General features: G+C 40.4%; 1 pseudogene; it reads left to right on the plus strand.

Moving 5' to 3' along the window:
* The first annotated feature begins 4,946 nt into the window (after nucleotides 1-4,946).
* On the plus strand, nucleotides 4,947-5,384 carry LOC102874302 (annotated as a pseudogene).
* Nucleotides 5,385-18,163: the final 12,779 nt, after the last annotated feature.

Consider the following 18,163-nt stretch of genomic DNA (forward strand, 5'->3'; position numbering starts at 1 on the left):
TATTGGACAAAGGAATTTTAATATGACTTGTAGCTGTGAAGTTTCATAGAACACATTTGTAAATGTTACGCAGGTTAAAAGTATTTAAGAATACAGGTTGTATAGCATTGATCTGTGCATTGCTGTACAGAGGTCACTTGTGGTGGCTGCGATGCTAAACACTGTGACAAGTGCGATAATGGTTACCCTTGGTGGATAGTGTTTGGTGGAGCTCTCCGATTAAAACAAGCTTGGAAGCAGGAGTGGCATCCACTTCCGAAATAGCTTGCCTCCGGAAACTCAATGAACAGTGCTCAGGCCTTTCATTCATAGGGTCGCTATGAGTCGTCTACGACTCGACGGCACCTAACAACAACAACAATTGTAAATAGACTATTAACTAAAAGAGCCTTCTCCCCCCACTTTTTTCACTCACACTCAAGCTTGCTTCTGTGGTTCTAATCTGCCATTGCCCAGATGCAGCCGCATTGACTCCCCTTCGTGGTCACTAGAGGGCTCTCCTACTCCTTTCCACCCTTAAGCGACGCCTGCCACGATTCGGCATGTTTAATTGCACCAGACAAGAAGCGACAAAGCCTTGCTGGTTGTGTTCTCCACTTTGCTTTTCCACTAGAAATGAGAAGTCACTTGTGAGACTGAATTTGTTGCTATTTTAAAGGTTATTGCAGGAAACGGAGCTAAAGGAATTAACGTCTTTATTTTTGCACCAAAGATAAAGACCATTTTGAAATTCTCAGGATTTTTACACAACTCTAAAATCTGCTGTCGCTTTTGTAAACAAATTGTTTGATCTGGGGGTCCTTGTTCCCCATGCCCTCTCCACCCCAAATGAACGTCACACAGTCAACTGTGAGTCTACCAGACTTGATTCTGAAGTAAATGGAAAAACAAAAACAACTTGATTAAACTATTGAACATATGACAATTTTTTAAAGAATGGATTCTCTTTTTCTTCAGTGTCATTTTGTTGTTGTTGTTGTAATTTTTTTTTCATTATTTTTAATGAACGTTTACAGAGACTTAGGGTTTCTAGTTGTTCATTGTTGCATGTTTTTCCCCTGCCCACCCATCCCCTCCAATTCATTCTTCTCCTTGAAAACGAAAAGAAAAATTCTCTCATTGTTTTACAATCCCTCCCCCCAAGTCCACTCCACTGTGCAGCCTTCATTCTAGACTCCTGTTATGACAATAATACCCAATCATATATCCCTTTTAAACAGTTTTCTCCCTCCTCTGTTTCAATGCAGTATACATCATTCCTCCCCTCCTTCTCTGTCTTCCCTCAATCCCGATGTCAGTCGCATTTTACAACAGTGGCCCTATGCAATATTTGTCCTTTTGTGACTGAGATATTTCACTCAGCATAATGTCCTCTAGGATCATCCATTTTGCATAATATTTCATAAATTCCTTGTTTTTCAATGCTGCATATTATTCCATTGTGTGGATATACCAGAACTTCTCTATCCATTCGCTTGTTGATGGACACTTGGGTTGTTTCCAACTCTTTGCTGTTGTGAACAAAGCCACAATAAACATGGGTATGCATATATCTGCTTGGGTGGCATTTATGGTCTCTTTGGGGTCTATTCCCAGTAGTAGAATTGCTGGGTCAAAAGGTATTTCTATTTGCAACTTTTTGAGAAAGTGCCATACCGCATAACTTCCACAGTGGTTGTACCATTTTGCACTCCCACCAACAGTGAATAAGGGTTCCAGTTTCTCCACAACCTCGTCAGCATTTGATGTTTGCTGTTCTGTTAAATTTTGCTATTCTTACTGGGGTGAGATGCTATCTCATAGTTGTTTTGACAGTGTCATTAATGTTAAATGAAAAGCCCCTGTCTTGTTGAAGCAAACAGCTTAGCTTTGGAGCTAAGAATTAGCACACTTAGACACACAGCCAAGCAGGGGCTCGGAGCCGGCTGTTAAGGATCATCCCTAGGGAGCTCTGGTGGCCTAGTGGCAAGATGCTGCACTGCAATACCAGAGGTACGCGGTTCAAATCCACCAGATGCTCTGCCAGAGAAGGAGGGACAATCTTCTCCTGCACCAATCAGATCTGATTTGATGGTACACGTAAAAATAACGCAATTTAAAAAAAAAGGTTCATCCCTGATGTCTTAAGAAGCTTCCTAACTGTGTTAGCTTAATTTTATTGGAACACCACAGTTAAGTGAGAATGTGTAGAAGATGTCAACAAAAGAGAATGTTGTGTTCAGTTAATGGCCTCCTGCTGCTGCCTAAATGCTGAGATGAGGTGGAGGTGTGCTCCAAGGCCAAGTTCCCGGAGTGACTTTCTTTAGCGACTTAATTGTAGTCCACCAGTTACTGATGATGCTTCCTCACTCTTGGACTAAGTGAACACTTGACAGAGTGAAAATGACTTACGCCCCTTTTCTCTAAGTGCTTTAAGGACCAGAAAACTCCCTTGTGTTTCAGCCAATCAGAAGCCAGTTGACCTAGAGACGCTAGCCTTCCCCCCACTCCTTTGCCTTGAGAAAGGTTACTGATAGAATTAAGGATAGTTCTATCCTGGGGGAAATGAATTCAGTATTAATTCATGTCTGAGTTACTGGGGTTCACATTTCTGCAGTCATCAGATTAAGCAGAGATTCTCAGAAGAACTACAGGCCTCTTGCTGGCAGGTTGGCTACTGCAGGGTAGCCTGGTCCCTCTAGGGCAGCTCCCAGGCTCAGAAACAAGTAGAGTAGAGGGATGGTGTCTCAGGTGAGAGGCAGGTCTGAGGTAGCTCTGCCCTACACTGGTGTCTCATCTCCTTTATACAGTCCTCTCTTGTCGACAGCCTCCTGTATGCAGCAGTGGGGTTAGACTGCACCCTTGTTGGTAGGTGAGTTGAAATTCTTAATCTATACACTCAGAGAAATATTCTTATATGCTTTGCATAATTTGTAACAAGAATTTTGTTTAGCTTTGTTAACTGTAAATTCACTCCTCCTCCTGTACTGCATATTTAAAGCATGTGTTCATGCTCTGCGTAAACATTCACTGAAGATTTTATCTTTATGCATTGCTGACTATTCAAACATAACAATTATTAAAATTAAATATTACCTAAAAAATACAAATATCAATGCAACATGCCACATTAATAGAGCCTTTGTTCTATTAAATAAGCCACATGGTTACCTCTTCAATCCAGAAAGACATTTGACAGAATTCAACACTCTTTCCTGACCAAAAAAAAAAAAAAGCAATCCACCAACAACCACAAAACCCTATAAACTAAAGTTGTTGTTCTGAGGTACTTTTGAGTTTGTTACTACTCGCAGTGAGTCTATGAATACCAGATGTGAACCTTGACCTATACGCCTTCCTCCTGATCTCAACCATGCTCAAGCTGATTGCTGCGGTCACTGTGTCAGTCTATGCCCTCAAGGGGCTTCCTCTCTTTCTCTGATCCTCCAGAACTTTGCCTGCAGGATGTCTTTCTCCAATGACTGGCCCCTCCTGACAACATGCTCAAAGTACGTGAGACAAAGTTTTACCATCCTGGCCTTTAAGGAGCAACTTATTATCACTTCCTCCAAGACAAATGTGTTTGTTCTTTTAGAAGTCCAACACCACTATTCAAAGGCATCAATTCTTCTGTTATTCTTACTGATTGTTCAACTTTCAGATGCATTCAAAACAATTGAAAATACCATGGCTTGACCGAGAAATTCTACTGTTGTTGTTATGTGCCGTCGAGTCGTTTGCAACTCATAGCGACCCTATGTACAACAGCCCTAAACACTGCTCTATCCTGTGCCAATCTCATTGCCTCTGACACACCCATCCCAATTACCCCAGTCACTGAACCAATCCACCTCATAGAGGGCCTTCCCCTTCTGTGCTGTCCCTCCACCCTCCCAAGCATGGTGTCCCTCTCCAAGGACCTGTCCCTCCTTACAAAGTAAGTCAGATTAAGCCTCAGAATCCTTGCCTCCACGGAGCAGCCTGGTTTAACCCTCCCTGGGATGAATCTGTTTTAGGGATAAACCTAAAGAAACCAGAACTGCCATCCAAACAGATATATGCACAACTTTGGTTAAAGCTACATTATTCAAAATAGCAAAGAGATTGAAACAAACCAAGTGCCCATCAACAAATTAATGGATAGAAAAATGATGGTAGCATATATATTTTTTCCATACAATGGAATACTACACAGCACTGAAAAACAAGGAACTCATAAAATAATACACAACATGGGTGACCCTGAAGGACATTCTTTTGAGTGAAATATATCTGTCACAAAAGGACAAATACTGCATAATGCGACTGTTATAAAACACAACAGACATGAGGGTTGGTGCAACTAAGAAAAGGGAGGATAAATAATGAGCACTCAATTGGGACAGAAGGAAAGAACTGTTTAAAAGAAATATATGATCACTCATTATTTGTATGATAACAGTACAGAATTACAAAGTGGAATGGGGGAGGGGAGGAAATGATGCAATAATGAATGAATTTTTAAAAAAATAGTCAACTGGGCAGTGGGTAGGGAGAAAAATGTACAGTAATGAATGAATGAAAAATCCAACTTTTCTGTAAATTTTCGTTAAAAATAACAATTTTAAAAAATTTAAAAAATACCATGTCTTGGATCAGGCGCACTCATGCAATGTATAGCCTCTGAAGACCCGTCAGAGGGTCAGCTCTGAGTTGGTTCCGACTGAACCACGTTAGTATATTGGTAGGAACACAGACAAGCAAGAGTCCACAAATCTATATATCCATTGTCGGTTGCTTTTCAACAAGATTGTTAAATCCCTGCAAAAAGGAAAGAATATTCTCCTCAATAAATTATGCTGGAGTAAATGAAGCTGGATAGTTCCTCTTCTAAATTTCCAGAACAAACATATTCTTTCTTTACATCACTTCAAGCCATATATAAAAATGAACTTAGAGCCTGACGCTGCCGGACGGCTGCAGCCACCATGAAGTTCAACCCTTTCGTTACCTCGGACCGCAGCAAGAACCGAAAACGCCACTTCAATGCCCCTTCGCATGTGCGCAGGAAGATCATGTCCTCCCCTCTGTCCAAAGAGCTGCGGCAGAAGTACAACGTGCGCTCCATGCCCATCCGCAAGGATGACGAGGTGCAGGTGGTGCGAGGACATTACAAAAGTCAGCAGATTGGCAAGGGAGTCCAGGTGTACAGAAAGAAGTATGTCATCTACATCGAAAGAGTGCAGCGTGAGAGGGCTAATGGTACCACAGTGCATGTGGGCATTCACCCAAACAAGGTGGTTATTAACAGGCTGAAACTGGATAAAGATCGGAAAAAAATTCTTGAACGTAAAGCTAAATCCCGGCAAGTTGGAAAAGAGAAAGGCAAATACAAGGAAGAATTAATTGAGAAAATGCAGGAGTGAATGCAACCTGAGGAGCAACCGCAGTTTAACTAGATTTCCATCTGAGTATGCGTTCTTGTGATGTTCCAAAATGACCCTCTCATTCAGAAGTGATTATAAATCTGCCTTTGCAATTTTGATTCCTATTTTTAAGAATAAAAATTGGAATTGTTTTCCCAGTTGCAAAAAAAAAAAAAGAACTTAAAAAAGATCTTATTATGGGAAATAAAAATCTTAGCAAAAAATTTGGAGATGTTGTCTTTTTACCATAAAGTCACTGTGAAGACAGCAAAAGCATGAGTAACAGAAGTCAAAAGAGATAAACCAGACTTCACCGAAATGACCTTTTTAAATGGGGAAGGTGAAGAGGTAAACCACAGAATGGCATAAAATACTTGAGAACAATGTATCAGAAAAGAGTTTAATATGCAAATACATGAAGAATTACAATCACTCAACAATAGCAAGTATAATCACAAAAAGAGTAAAGAATTTGGAATGGCATAACATCATCACAGAAGATTTTCAAATGACCAATTAGTACATGAAAGGTTATTTAAGGTACAAGTTCAAATGGGATTCTTCTATAGTAACCAAGAAAACAAAGAGAAAGAAACCAAGCAAGCAATACCATTTACAATTGTTGTTGTTATGTGCCATCGAGTCACTTGCCACTCATAGCGACCCTGTGTACAACAGCCCTAAACTCTACTCTGTCTTGTGCCAGTCGCACTGTCTTTGACATTCCCATCCTGATTACCCCAATCAATCCACCTCATAGAGGGCCTTCCTCTCCTGCACTATCCCTCCACCCTACCATGAAGTCCCTCTCCAAGGACTGGCCCCTCCTTACAACATGTCCAAAGTATGTTAGACAGCGCCTCAAAATCCTTGCCTCCAAGTAGCAGCCCAGTTTAACCCTTTCCAAGATGAATCTGTTTGTTTTCCTGGCAGTCCATGGTACCCTCAATACTCTTCTCCAGCACCACAGCTCAAAGGCATCAATTCTCCTTCTATCCTCCTTAGTCACTGTCCAAGTCTCTGATGTATAACAAGTGATTACAAATGTACCATTTACAATAGCCAAATCATGTTGTAACCAAACTAAAATAGGAATCACATCTCCTTTTCGAATTGAAGGAATTACAGATTTATAAGTTAGGATTTCTTGCATTTGTGAACCCCTCCTTCCTGAGTCTGCTTGCAAGAATTTGGTTTAACCCCAACTATTAACCTTGATGCCTCAGGGTGAACTCCAGCTCAGGAAGCAACACTCCCTCTGTAGGGGGCCCCTTGCTGTCTCCTGTCTTGCAGGGAACAAACAGCTCTTTTTCTAGGATCTGCCACAAGAGAGATCCTAACTTATAAATCTATAATTCCTTCAATTCCTGAACAAGGGTTTTCATATAATATTTGGTATAAAGTTTGGCTTCCCATAGAAAATATTCCCTGTTAATGGATAGGAAGACTCAAAATAGTGAAAATGACAATCCTACCAAAAGCAATCTACATGTTAAACACAATCTCAATATAGATACCAAATTCATTTTTTGAAGAGATAAAAAAAGAGAGGTGAGGATGGACAGGTTGGGGCAGGGAAAGGTTAAACAATTTAATTGGGGGAAGGAGGAGCATATAAAGGAAATGGGTAAGATCTGGTGAGAAAAACAATGCATACAAACTTTGTAAGTAAGTAATCCACCATAAAATAAAAATTTTATTTAGCATAGAGAGAGAGGGTGCACACAATTGACAGAGAAAAGGCAATTGACAAGTTTATTTGGAGAGGAAAGAGACCCTGAATAAACAAAACACTTTTGAAAAACAAAAATGAAGTGGGAGGCATAACACTCTCTAATTTCAAAGCTTGACTTACAACTGTAATAACCAAAACAGCATGGTACTGGTACAATGACATGCACACAGACCAATGGAACAGATTGAAAACCCAGAAATTAACCCATCTATGGTGTCTCTTTGGAGACTAAGGTGCATCTGATACAGGCCACGGTCTTTGCTATCACTTGTTATGCATCAGAGAGTTGAACAATGACTAAGGAGGATAGAAGGAGAATTGATGCCTTTGAGCTGTGGTGCTGGAGAAGAGTATTGAGGGTGCCATGGACTGCTAGGAAAATAAACAGATTCATCCTGGAAAGGGTCAAACAGGGATGCTCCTTGGAGGCAAGGATTCTAAGGCTCTGTCTAACATACTTTGGACATGTTTCAGGGAGGGACAGGTGGACTGATTCAGTGACTGGGGTAATCAGAATGGGTGTATCGGAGACAGTGCGATTGGCACAGGACAGAGCAGAGTTTAGGGATGTTGTACATAGGGTCGCTATGAGTCGCAAATGACTTGACGGCACATAACAACAAACAACAACATCTATAGTCAACTGATATTTGACAAGGAAACAAAAACTATCAAATGGGGAAATGACAATCTCTTCAAGAAATGGTACTGGAGGTTTTCAGTAGCCACACATCAGTCAGTAGCCATGAATCTGTTCCAGTTGATTAACTAGGTCCCTGTCTTAAAAAGTTCTTAGTGTGGCCTGGACTGCTCTCCTGCCTGGAGCACTGAGGTCCTGCTGCCTGGAAGCCTTGGCCCCTCTGCCTCGTGTCCTCACTGGTCCCACCTCCTGGACCCCCAAATATGCCACCTGGAGGACCTGGCTCCACAGACTTGCTGCTGAAATGCTCCCTCCTATTGCCTGGAAGCCCAGCCCTGCCACCTGAAGGACCAGGCCCTGCTACCTGGACACCTCACCACATGGAAGACAATCTGCTGCTGTCCCTCTGAACTGCACCAGAACAGCAATATCACAGGCCAACCTATCTCCTCCTCCCTCCCAGAGCTTGCACTGCCTTTAGTCCTGGGTACCTTGGGCTTGCCTGGCCTAGCTGCATCAGCTGCCTGACAAAAAAGACTGCTAATTCACAGACCATATCTCTCCCCAACTGAAGCAAGTCTTCCCTTGAGTCAAAAGTTCATAGAGAAACTCAGACAGGGTAGCTGCCCTGCCCTTCTCTGGAGCAGTGCCTTTCTGAGCCAAGGTTTTTAGACCAAGAGCCTGCTAAGGCCTCATGTATGAAAAACTCTACCATAGAAATGTCACTGAAGAAGCAGACTACCTCACACTCTACACAGTCCCAAAACAAGATGTCACCCCCCAAAAGTGACACAGTATCAATGGATTTCCTAAAGCCAAAAAGTCTGATGGAACTCTCTGACATAGAATTCAAAAGAACAGTGATTGAATATTTTCAATGAGTAAAAGACAAACTCAAAGAATTACAGGACTCTGCAAGCAAGAACCAAGAGGAACTTAAAAAATAACAATTCAAGACAATGCAGATAAAACAAATGAGTCTTTAGAGGCTCTGGAAAAACAACAGCCCCAAATCCAGAATATGAGGACCAATGTTTCAGATGTTGTCAACATGTTGGAGAGACATATGAACAGAGTTGAAGCGATGGACCTCAGAACCAATGAAATAGAAGATAGAATTGTGACCACTGATCTGCTAGAACAAAAAGCAGAATCAAAAAAGGAAGGAAAAAGAAGAAAGTCTAACAATAATGTGGGATACCATAAAGAATAACATGTGCATAATCAGAATTCCAGAACAGAAAGAAGCAGGTAAAGGCACTGAGGAAGTTTTGGAAGAATTACTAGAAGAAAACATTACAGGGATAATGAAGAATGAGAGAATATATATTCAAGAAGCTGAGTGAACATCATATAGAAAAACCCACCCCCCAAAAAAAACCCCAACAAACTCAGTCAAGGTAAATTATAGTCAAATTTGCTAGAACCAAAGATAAGGAGAAAATTCTGAAAGCAGCTAGGGAGAAACAAAGAGTATCCTATAATGGAAAGCCAATAAAATTAAGTGCTGATTTCTTAGCAGAAACCTTGTGAGCAAGAAGACAGTGGAAGGACATATAGCGAGCACTCAGAGAATACAACTGTCAATCAAGAATACCGTACCCAGAAAAATGGTCCACCAAATGTGAAGGAGAGATCAAGATATTATCGGAAAAGCAGACCCTAGGGGAGTTTGTAAAAACAAGACCAGTATTTTCAGGAAACACTGAGAGATGTCTTTCTTAAAGAGGTGCTATAGAAAGCAGGATGGACCAAAGTAACCAGTGACAAACCAAAAAGAACTCAACAAAATAATAGCAATAAAACCTTGCTTCTCAATAATTACACTGAATGTGAATGGCTTAAATGCACCACTGAAGAGAAAAAGAGTAGCAGATGGTAGGATTAAAAAAAAAACCAACCACACCCAAACCCATCAATATTCTGTTTATAAGAGACACACCTGAAAAGTGAAGATAAAGAAAGATTAAAAATAACAGGGTGGAGAAAAAAAAATATACTAAGCAAATGGCAACCAGAAAAAAGCAGGAGTAGCAATAGTAATCTCTGATAAAATAGATTTCAATGCAAAAAGCATCACAAAGGACAAGAAAGGTCACTATATAATGCTTAAAGGATCAATAGAACAAGAGACCTCTCCAGAGTGCTAAAGAGCAATGATGTCATTCTAGAGACTAAGGTGCACCTGATTTGGGCGATATTCTTCTCAATTGCTTGATATACATCTAAGAGCTGGACAAAGGATGATAGAAGAATTGATATCTTTGAGCTGTGGTACTGGAGATGAGTACTAAACACACCATGGACTGCCAAGAAAACAAACAGATCTGTCTAGGAGAGGATGAGCTAGGCTGCTTCTTGAAGATGAGGAGTTTGAAGCTCCATCTAATAGACTTTGGGCACGTTGTTAGGAGGGATCAGTCCTTGGAGAAGGACATCATGTTTGGAATGGTGGAATTTCAGGGAGAAAGACCCTTGATGAGATAGGTTGACACAGTGACTGTGGCAATGAGATCAGGTGTGTCAGACATGGTGAAGTTTTCCCAGGATAAAGCAAGGTTTAGAGTTGTTGTTCATAGGGTCACTTTGAGTTTTAGTTGACTCAAGAGCACATAACAATAGCAACACAATCATTGTGCTCCTTAGAGGCAAGGATGGCAAACTTTCCTCTTTCATTCATTGGGCATGTTGCTAGAAGGGGATATTTTTTGGAAAGGGATATCATGCTAGGAAAGGTGGGGTGTTAGCAAAAGAGAGGAAGACTCATCTTGAGATGGGATGACATAGTGACTGCAGCAATGGTCAGCCTTATGAGGACAGCACAGGATGAGACAGTGATTCAATTCTGCAGTTCTTACGGTTACTGTGAGTGGTGTTCAATTCGACAGCACTTAACAACACACAGCAGAACTAATTTGTTTGTCAGAGAATTTGTGTTTTTTCACAAGAGATTATGTCTAACATTGAGAAGAATGGGAATCCCAGAGCACTGTGCTCATGTGAAACCTATGCCTAGACCAAGAGGCTGTTGTGCGAACAAAGGAAGGGAACACTACATGATTTAAAATTAAGAAAGAAGTGTTTCAGGGCTGTATCCTCTCTCCATACCTATTCAATCTGTACGCTGAGCATACTAAGAAGCTGGACTCTATAAAGAAGAGTGTGGTGTCAGGATCAGAGGAAGTCTCATCAATAACCTGCATTATGTAGATGACCCAACTTTGCTTGCTGAAAGTGAAGAGGACTTGAAACGCTTGCTTCAGAATATCAAAGAATACAGCTTTCAATATTCATTGCATCTCAACATCAAGAAAACAAAAATTCTTGCCTCTGGAGTAATAGGCAACATTGTGATTGGCCGACTAAAATTAGAGTTGTTTACAATTTTATCTTACTTGGATCCACAATCAGAAGATCAGGAGACACATTGCACTGGAAAGTCTGCAGTAGGGGACTTCTCCAAATTACTGAGGGGCAATGATGTCAGCTTGAGGACTAAGGTGTGCCTGATTCAGGCCATGTCTTCTCAATCACTTGCTATGCATCTGAGATCTGGACAAGGAATAAGATTACAGAAGAAGAATTGATACCTTTGAGCTGTGGTGTTGGAGAAGAGCACTGAATATCCAATGGACAGCCAAAAGAACCAACAAATATTTCTTGGAGAAAGTGTAGCCAGAGAGCTCCTTTGAGGCAAAGAGGAGAAAGCTTTATCTCACTTATATTGGGCATGCTGTTAGAAAAGGCTATTCCTTGGAGAGGGACATCATGTTTGGGAAGGTTGGGGAAAGAGAGGAAGATCTCAACCAGATGAACTGACACAGTGATTGCTGCAATAGGCATGAGTGTGTCAAAAATTGTGAGGATGACACAGCTCAGGAGAGGGTTCAGATCTGTTGTTCATGGGGTTGCTATGGCTTGTACTTGACTCAGCGACACCTAACAAACAACTGAATACTTTCACACAAATCATAATAATAAATAATTTATTAAAATGGATATTTGGCAGCAGATTGGTTCTCTGCAATGTATCATTTGCTTTCTTGCCCATCTTTTTAAAATTGTGATTTTTAATGAAAGTTTACAGAAAAGTTGGTTTTCATTTGTTCATTGTGCATTTCCCGCCTTACTTCTCCCACAGTTCGCTTTTTAAAAAAATCATTCATTGTTGCATAATTTCCTCCCCATCCCCTCTCTTCCAACTCAGTCCACTTTGCTGTGCATGCACCTCTTATTCTGGACTGTTGTCATACTAATGAGGCCTAATTGTATATTCCTTTTAAACAGTTTTTTCTTTCATCTGTTCCAATACAGTGTTCATTATTTATCCCCCTTTTCTTAGTTTCCCTTCAACACCCATGTCAGTTCTGTTTTGTAACACTGGTGTTATGTGGTATTTGTCCTTTTGTGACTGAGATAGTTCATTCAGCATAATGTCCTCCAGAGTCACTCATGTTGTGTAATATTTTATAAGCTACTTGTTTTTCAGTGTTGCCTCATATTCCATTGTGTGAATATACCTAGCTCTCAGAGAGATTCAAATAAATACCACTATAAAATATAATCTCATTCCAGTAACAATAGCAAAATTCAACAGAGCAGCAAACAGTAAATGCCGGCGAGGTTGAGGAAAGTTTAAAACCCTTTTTCAATGGTGGTGGGAGTGTAAAAATGGTGAAACGACCATAGAAGGCAGTATGATACTTTCTCAAAAAGTTGGAAATAGAAATAGCATTTGACCTAGCAATTCCACTGCTAGGAATATATACCATAAAGAAACCAGAGCTGACACCCAAACAGGTATATACACACTCATGTTTATAGCTGCACTATTTACAACAACAAAGAATTGGCAGCAACCCACATGCCCATCAACAAATGAATGGATAGAAAAACTATGGTATATTCATTTGTTTTCTTGTTTCCAACTCCTTGCTATTGTGAACAAAGCTGCAATAAACATGTGTGTGCATATATCTGCTTGGATGTCAGCTATGGTCTCTTCAGGGTATATTCCCAGTAGTGGAATTGCTGGGTCAAATGGTATCTCTATTTGCAACTTTTTGAGAAAGCGCCATACTGCTTTCCACAGGGGTTGCACCATTTTACACTCCCACCAACAGTGAATAAGGGTTCCAGTTTCTCCACAACCTCGCCAGCATTTGTTGCTTGCTGTTCTGTTAAATTTTGCTATTTTGACTGGGGTGAGATGATATCTCATAGTTGTTTTAATTTGCATCTCTCTTAGGGCTAGGGATTTTGAGCATTTCTTCATGTGCTTGTTAGCCATCTGAATGTCGTCTTCGGTGAAGTGCCTGTTCATATCCTGTGCCCATTTTTCTATTGGATTATTTACCTTTATCTTGTTGTGGTTCATTTGTTTTCTTGACTGCGACTCTCATACACGTTGATTGTGGATCCAAGTAAAATGCAATCTCTGACATTGTCAATATTTTCTCCACTTGCCATGGTTTTCTTGACTGGTTTGGTTGTGCGAATTTTTGTTTTCTTTTAGTGACATATGCTGTGTACTGTAGGTTATAGTCTTTAAGCTTCATCCATAAGTACCTCAAGTCATCCTTGTTTTTTGCAAGCATGGTTGTGTCTTCTGCATATTGCAGGCTGTTAATGAGTATCATGGGTCATGATAGAAAATTGTGCCTCAATTATTGTTGTTAAGTGCCACTGAGTTGAACAGTGACTCATAACCACACTTGTTGTTGATTGCTGTCTAGTGGAGCATGACTCATAGTGATCCTATGGACAAAAGACCTGAAGCCTCTCTATAACTATCGTAGTTTATCAAAGTTCATAGAGTTTACAGAGGCTTGTTGTTTAGGAAGTGGATGCCACTCCATAATCACACAATGAACAACAAATCTGAACCTTGGCCTATCCTCCACCACCCTCATCTTGGAAATGCTTGAACCCATTGTTATCGTCACTATATCATCTTGTCTTCTTCTCTTTCTCTGACTTTCCATTTTTCTCAGCATGATGCCTTTTTTCCAAGGACTGGTTCCTCCTGGCAACATGCCCAAATATGTGCATAGTTTGGATGCTGAGTGCACTGGGCAAACTAAGACACTCAGACACGACCTCCCCCTGGGACTTGTCCTTCTTATTTGGTATCTGGATTCTGAGAAGGAATGCTTCAATGGGAAGCATCTAGAGGACTGTGTTCCACAGAGAAAAATGGATACAACGTGGCTTTTTAAAAACTCAGCCTCATACCTCTCATGCCCAGTTGAATTCTAAGTTACAAAATTAGACTCCTGTTGATAGGGGAGGGATAAAGTCACAGTGCAGAAGAGACTTTGGATTGGGGAATATTGTGTGATTCATCTTTGTTAAGTTCAACCCACACACCGACGTAACACTTGTGCCCTTCGCTAGGCTACTCCTGCGTTGTGTTCCTGGGTTGTTCTTTCTCTCCCTCTCACCCCTGGGGCTATTTAAACATATTTAACCTTCATTTGCATTTTCCCATGAGTTGTTCACTGCTGGTTTTTGTAGATTTTTACCTGAGATTCATATTCCAACTCTTTCCTCTCCTTTCCTTCATCTTAATGAAATGGTAAGTGTGTGTGTGTGTGTTTGGTATTTTTTATACAATCTTTTTTTACTTGTGGTTTTAACATAAGTGTACAGAAAAGTTGGATTTTTATTCATTCATTATTGCACATTTTCTTCCCTACCCTCCACCTCAGTTCGCTGTTTTAAAATTTTTAAATATTCCTTGGTACAACCATTCTGGAAGGTAGTTTGTCATTTCCTTAAAAAGCCGAACATAGAAATTTCCAGCTGTTACACTGCTTGGTGTATACTTTGAGAAAATGAGAACTGAGGCACAAGGCTTGTACACCAATGTTCATAGCAGCATTATTCACTATCACAAGAACAAGGACACAGCCCAAATGTCCAACCACAATCAAATGGATTGAGAAATTATGCTACATTCACACGATGGAATATCACTCAGCACACAGGAGCAATGATTTTGAAAATCACTACCTAACTTGGGAGAGACTGGAAAGCATTATGCTAAGTGAACTAACTTAGTTCCAAAGGGCAAATTCTGTATAAGATCATTATTGTAGAAATAAGAGATAACTAGTAAAATGTGTATGATGATCCAAGGTGGGAGAGGGTAGAAGCAGAGGGGGTGAGGATGGGCAGGGAGTAATCATAGGGTCGCACAATTTGATGGGTAGAGGGAGGGGGTAGGTAAAGGAAATGTGAAAGATTTGGTGTGCAAAAGAATGAGTACGAACTTTGTAAGTAAACCAGTATAAAATAAAAATTTTATTTAAAAAATATTCATTCATTGTTGCATAATTTCCTCCTCCCTCATTTTTGCCCCAATCCACTTAGCTATGAACCTCTTATTCTGGACTATTGTCGTACAAATAATGCCTAATCATACATTCCTTTTAAACAGTTCTTTCCTTCATCTGTTCCCATTCCATTCAGTGTTCATTCCCCTCTTTTCTTAGTCTCCCCCAACCCCCATGTCATTCCTGCTTTATAACAGTGGTGTAACATGGCTCCTTTTATGAAGAAAAGACCAAATTTGTTTTGTGTGTGTGTTGATCATCTCAGGTTCTGGAACTGAGAGTGTCCTCACAATGAAGAGTGTAAGACATAACACATCCAGCTCAGCAGAATGAGCTTTCAAATGGAAGCTGGAGCCTGCATGAATATTGCACGATAAATTTGGTTTCTTACATTACTATGTTCAGCAATACTGCCAGAAGTTATAATACCTGCTCCCTGTACACAATTTTAAATAAGAAGTATACCCACACCCAGGTCTAGACAACAGAATCTTTGTTTTAGTTTATGAACGCTCAATATACTTGGCAAAGCTCACATCAGATTCTATGGGGAAAGCACCATGGCATGAGCGGAAATAATAGCCCTGTGTAGAGTCATTCTGGAACACACAGGGTTACTAGTGGTCATGGAATACATGTGAAAAGACTTGGCTACAATGTCTGAAAGCAGGCAAACAATACTAAGAATGGATGGGGCTGAAAGCAGTCTCATACTCCCTGGAGCATGGACCAACATGAAAGGGATCGGAAAGTTCTCTATTAGACAAAGACTATTTTCTAAAGTTCTTGATCAAGTTGTCAGGAGTGCTCTAAGACCCTGTTCATGAATACAAAGGTGTTTTCTTGAAAATCATGCATGCCTATCTATGCTTTGTTTCATATTACCTATGATTTGTTAAACGTTTACCAACCTTATGAGATCATGATTTTCTGCTAATAAAAGCAGAGGCTTTACCATCTCTCGTGGTCACTTGCCTGAGAGAGCGGTGACCCTCTGAAAACTGACATTTCTTCTCGCTGGTCTTCTGTTGACTCCACGAACACATAAACAACACCCTGTTCAAACACTTGGCACTCATTTTTTTCCAGATAACTTTAGTGTAATATCAGCACAAAACTCTAAGTTCAGCTTACTAGTCTTTTACTTAAAATTTTGTGACACCACATGAAAAGCAATGATGTCAGTCTGGTGACTAAGGTGCACTCGACGGCACTTAACAACAACAGCATAGAGAGAGATCAGTTGGCCTAGTGGACAGGAAGTGATGTTACCAAGCCAAAGGTGGGGGGACACTAATTATGGCCCTTAGGCCTGTTTTTAATTGTTTTTGGTGAAACAGTCTTCTAGGTCATATAGCCTTGGTCTGTCCACTTTCTGTACAGAGGTAACTCGTGGTTGCTGTGAAGCTGAACACTGTGACACTTATGTGTCAAATGCAAGAATGGTTACTCATGGCCGACAGTGTTTGGTGGAGCTCCTCGATTAAAACAAGCTTGGAAGCAGGAGTGGCAACCACTTCCGAAACAGCTTGCCTCTGGAAACCTTATGAATCTGGAGAAAGGATGAAAGTTATACAAGTGTCCAGGTCTTTCATCCATAGAGTCGCTATGACTCATCTATGACTCAAAAGCACTTAACAACAACAACAACAACAGCAACAACATGGGGAGAACTGGTGATGGTCTTTGCAATCACTTTCTATATGTCAGAGAGCTGGACAATGACCAGGGATGATAGAAGGAGAATTGATGCCTTTGAGCTGTGGTGCTGGAGAAGAGTATTGAACATACCATGGACTGCTAGGAGACCAAACAAGTTTGTCCTGAAGAGGGTGTCCTTGGAGGAAAGGATTCTAAATCTTCGTCTGATATACTTTGGACATGTTGCAAGGAGGGACCAGTCATTGGAGAATGATGTCATGCTTCGGGGGAGGTAGAGGGACAGTGCAGGAGAGGAAGTGACTGGGGTAAAGGGGGTAAGTGTGTCGGAGATAATGAGATTGGCACCGGATAGAGCAGGGTATAGGGCTTTTGTACCTAGGGTCGCTATGAGTTGCAGATGACTCAACGGCATATAACAACAACAACAATGGGTAGAATACTGAATGATCCAAGAAGCATCCAAAGAAGATGGAAGGAATGCACAGAGTCACTGTATCAAAAAGAGGACTTGCTGACACAGAAGAATTTCATGAAACAACATATGATCAAGAGGCAATGGTGATGAAGGAGAAAATTCAAGTTGCTTTGAAGAAATTGGAAAAAACCCAACACCCCAGGAATTGATGGACTACTAACTGACATATTTATTTATTTATTTTTAGCTTCACAGTTGGTTTTGGTCAAACTTTTTAATTTGGTGTTCTGTAGCTCTTTAACATACATTTAAATGGTCTTATTGGGGGGAAGGGAGAGGGGAGATTCTTGCAGATTCCCAAGTAAATGTCAGAAAGGCAATAGATGGCCAGCATTATCCATGTACCTTTTGGGGCTTACTGAGGATAGCACATTCCTAATGTTAGCACCTGTTCTCAGGTTTTTAAACACTGAGAACATTGAGATCTCAGTCTGAAGATACCTTGAAATCTTAAAGAGTAGAAACCCTAAGCATCCTTCTAGTATCCATCTAGCTTGTTTATATAGGCAGAACAATTCATCTGTCCAATTTAGAGGGCTAAGAGTTTGTGAAAGATTTTGGGATTACTTGCCTCATGTACTAGGATTAATCAAATAGAAAGTGGCCTCCAGGGACAGTTAAATAGAATTACAACACTAGTACATTCACACATTTAACATTTGCTTATCGAAAGCAAAATCACAAGAGCAAATGAAATTACACATGTTTGCAAAAAAAAAAAAACCCAAAAAAAACCAACCCAAAACAAACAAACAAAAAAACCCATGTTTGCTGCTTTTCCTCACAAAAACATAAAAGTTACAGAGAATTTAGGAAATTTTAAAGGTAACAAGTCATTCTTTCCAAAGTCCTTAGGTAGTTATGACAAATAGTCTCCACTTTTTGTTTGTTTCATGAAACAAGAATTTTGGTCCAAAGTCTTGTTTGGTT

This window comes from Elephantulus edwardii, unplaced genomic scaffold (genome assembly GCF_000299155.1).
Source record: "Elephantulus edwardii isolate Elephantulus edwardi_28Jun2011 unplaced genomic scaffold, EleEdw1.0 scaffold00315, whole genome shotgun sequence".
Classification (NCBI taxonomy): Eukaryota; Metazoa; Chordata; class Mammalia; order Macroscelidea; family Macroscelididae; genus Elephantulus; species Elephantulus edwardii.